Here is a 3,768-nt window from a genome sequence, read left to right on the forward strand (position 1 = left end):
ATTTCTTGAAAGAGGCCTAACCCCAATCTAAACACACTTCTCACGCTTTTGTCTCTCACAAATACCTGTTTTTCTTCACTTTTCCCGTACTTTATTTTTTATTTTTATAGAAACAGGGTCTCACTATGTTGCCCAGGCTAGTCGCAAACTCCTGGCCTCAAGGGATCCTCCTGCCTTGGCCTCCCAAAGTGCTGGGATCACAGGCGTGAACCACCGCGCCAGGCCTTTTTGCCGTACTTTTCCTGCGTTTACTTGTTTAACGTCTGTGCCTTTGAGTAGACCTAGTGCCCACACACACCAGACACTCAATGAACATTTGTTGAATAAACGAACTTCTGAGTGGATAAGAAACCTATTAACTTGGGCAAGGAACACAGGATGAGGAGGTGGTGAGTGACAGATTTGGTTGTGGACACAGTTTGACAGGACTTCAGGTCACCTTGGGAGAGATGGACAGTAAACAGCTGGAAGTACAGGCCTGGCACTCAGGGGAGAGATTCAACCCTTTGCTTGGTGTGAGTACCCACTTCTTCCTTAAACAACCCTGTCCTCTTCATCCTACTTCATCCAGAAGTAATTCCTTCTTCCTCTCAACTCACTGTGTAGTTAGTCTGTACCTCTCAGATGACTGTTGTTTCCTCCTTTGTTTTAATTGTTGGCAAGCGTGTTATCTCAATTTTGTTATGGTCCATTAATGCCAGATATTATGTTGAATGTGTATAGAAGGACTGTCATGTGTATGCTATCTTTTGGTCTGTGTCTGACCTGTCTGTGTATGCCCCAATAGAAATTACTATTTCTGAAATAATAATTTCATGGTCTCCAGCAGTGTCTTGAAATAGTTGGTACAAATATTTGATGAATGCATGAATAGATTGTCATTTTCTATGCCCCTATCCTCCATTTTTTTCTCTCTCTTCTTTCACATGCTTTTAATTTTCTTTAAGGTCTTCTCCTTTTCTTTTCTCCTCCTTTTCTTTAGATTTTTCTGCCTTTGTGTCCTAGAGAATTCAACATTTTTCAATAAAACAAAACAGAGGTAATTGTTCTATAGGTTTTGATGGTTGAATGTACAGCATCTAGTACCCTGCCTGGGTCCACATTGGCATGAAATAAATATTCTTTTCATCATCCCAAATTTAAGGAACAGGAAAGACAGTCAATTTGAGTTCATGAAAATTTGTTTCTGCAAAAGAATTATTTTCCTGATTATAAGTACAATTCATGCTCATTGCAGAAAACTTACATTTTCTTCAACTTGTCTAAAGGTTGGTTGAAAAACAACTCGTAAAAGGCAAATTAGAGAAAAGGCATACAAATTTATTTAACCTGTATACACAGGAGCCTTCAGAATAAAGACCCAAAGATACAGGGGAAATTGTCCATTTTTATGTTTAGGTTCAACCAAATATGGACAGCTGTGTAGAAATATGATTGGACCAAAAGAGTGTGATCTAATGCTAATAGACTAAGTGGGGAAACCTAGCAAGGCCTGTCTGTCTAGATTCTTCTTGGTCTCTCTGAGCATGCATTCCTTCCTTCTGCATGTGGGGCAGTACCCTCTCTGGAACGGGGGTCTTAAGATACACAGTCAAACAAGGTAGGCCAGATAATTTTTTCATAGCCAATTTTTACACAGAAAGGTGGAGGGAAAATTAGAGTAGTATTTTTAGGTTTTATGGTTGGCTTTGTGGCAAAGGTGCCTCAGGGAATCAAGATCCTAGTTTCAATGTCTAGCCTCTGGGGAGAATGGGAGTGAGAGACAGGAGGGCAGGAGAAGTTCAGAGAATAACTTTTGCTTCTGAGGCCTTCGTTTTGGGGTATTGTTTTCTTGAGTCCCAACACTAGAAAATATAAAAAATAAAGAAGAAAACTGATCCATGATCCCACAACCCAGAGGTTAATAACCTGACATTTTGTGAATTTTCTTCTATTCTTTTTCTCTAAATACATTTATTTTATATACTACATGTAATCTTGTGCATATTATTCTACATTGGTTTGTGAGTATGTTCCCAGGGAATGGAACTATTTAAGAGTTACTATTTCAGAAATAGTAATAGAAATTACTATTTCTGAAATAATAATTTCATGAAAGTATAAACAGAAATATTGGTGACAGGTAAAAGAGACTTCAGTACAGTAGGTTTGGGTTTTTTTTTTGTAATTTGCAATACATTTTTGCCAAAATTTTTCCTTTTATTTAACATGGGCACAAATGTAAATGCCTTCACTGGCCAGGAGGAGAAAACAGATGTTAAAGTGACATTCAATAATAGAAAGCTATAGGATCTCTGGTGAATTATAGGTGTGCCTAAAGACATTAAAATTCAGTTTACATAAAACATGATAATGGCCAAGTAAAGCTGGCCTGGTTCACAAGCTACTTAATTGTGAGCCTGGATGGAAAACATATTCATAAGCTCCTTCTTGATGCAGGGCCCTGTGTTGGGCATTAGGGGTGAGACAGATGAATAAGGAGCGAGGGAGCTCACAATGTAGAAATAAAGCTCACTTTGTTTAGAAAGGTGAGATATGTCATAGGCTCTCAGTGGAGCAGAAGTTTCGGCAGTTAAGTAAGTTAACATTTCCATTGCTCACACAATTACTTAACAAGCCCCTGCTTGATAAATTCCCCATGGAACTCAGCTATTTCTGTATTCTGGCTAAGTGCTTTTATTGATCTGTTTACAGTAATTTTCTACCCCAGAAAAACTTTTTAAAAACTGCTTTCTGTCATTTCTATGGTAGCAGTCACAGTTATAAAGAAAATACTTTATTGCATTTCTGTTTTCCTGGAAGAAAGGAGGAAGAGAAGTTACTTGAAAACAGCTACATACTGTCTATGGCTGCTTTTGTGCTACAACAGCAGAGTTAAGCAATTACAACAGAGACCATATAGCACTCAAAGCCTAAAATTTTCACTGTGTAGTCTTTTACAGAAAAACTTTGCTGACCCCTCCCCTAGATTATTGTTACCTGTTTTGAAATATATATAAATGGTATCAGTTAACTCACATTTAAGTGAAAATGTGTAATAGGCAATAGAAATGCAAAAACCCATGATTGGAGAGCCTCAAAATACATGAAGAAAAAAACTGACAGAATTAAAGGTGAAAACAGACAATTCAATAACAGTTGGAGATTTCAATATCCTGCTTTCAACAATGAATAGAACAACTAGACAGAAGATCAGCAAGGAAATATAAGACTTCAACCACACTATAACCCAACTAGACCTAACATAGCTATAGAACACCACTTAATAACAGCAGAATACATGTTCTTCTCTAGTGCATATAGAACATTCTTCACGACAGACCGTAAAACAAATCTTTATAAGGGCTGAAATCACACAAAATATGTTCTCCAACCACATGGAATGAAGTTAGTAATCAATAACAGAAGGAAATTTGGTAAATTTATAAATACATGGAAATAACACACTCTTAAACAACCAATGAGTCAAAGAAGAAATCACAAGGGAAGTTAGAAAATGCTTGGAAAAAGTGTCCTTCAATTCATGAGTGGATAAAGAAAATGTGGTGTATATATACCATGGAGTACTACTCAGCCATAAAAAGGAACGAATAATGTCATTTGCAGCAACATGGAGTGAATTGGAGTCCATTATCCTAAGTGAAGTATTGTAGGAATGGAAAACCAAACACTGCATGTTCTCACTAATAAGTGGGAGCTAATAGATGAGTACACACGGGCACAAAGTGAAATAAAGGACATGAGAAACCAAGAAGGAGGGAGGGCGGG

General features: G+C 37.5%; 1 protein-coding gene across 2 annotated transcripts in view; it reads left to right on the forward strand.

Annotated features, from left to right (window-relative positions):
- Window positions 1–3,768, forward strand: part of ZMYND12 (zinc finger, MYND-type containing 12) — a 33,368-nt gene that overhangs the window by 3,448 nt on the left and 26,152 nt on the right. The gene's annotated exons all lie outside the window — the stretch shown is intronic.

Source organism: Propithecus coquereli, unplaced genomic scaffold, assembly GCF_000956105.1.
Source record: "Propithecus coquereli isolate 6110/MARCELLA unplaced genomic scaffold, Pcoq_1.0 Scaffold249, whole genome shotgun sequence".
Lineage (NCBI taxonomy): Eukaryota > Metazoa > Chordata > Mammalia > Primates > Indriidae > Propithecus > Propithecus coquereli.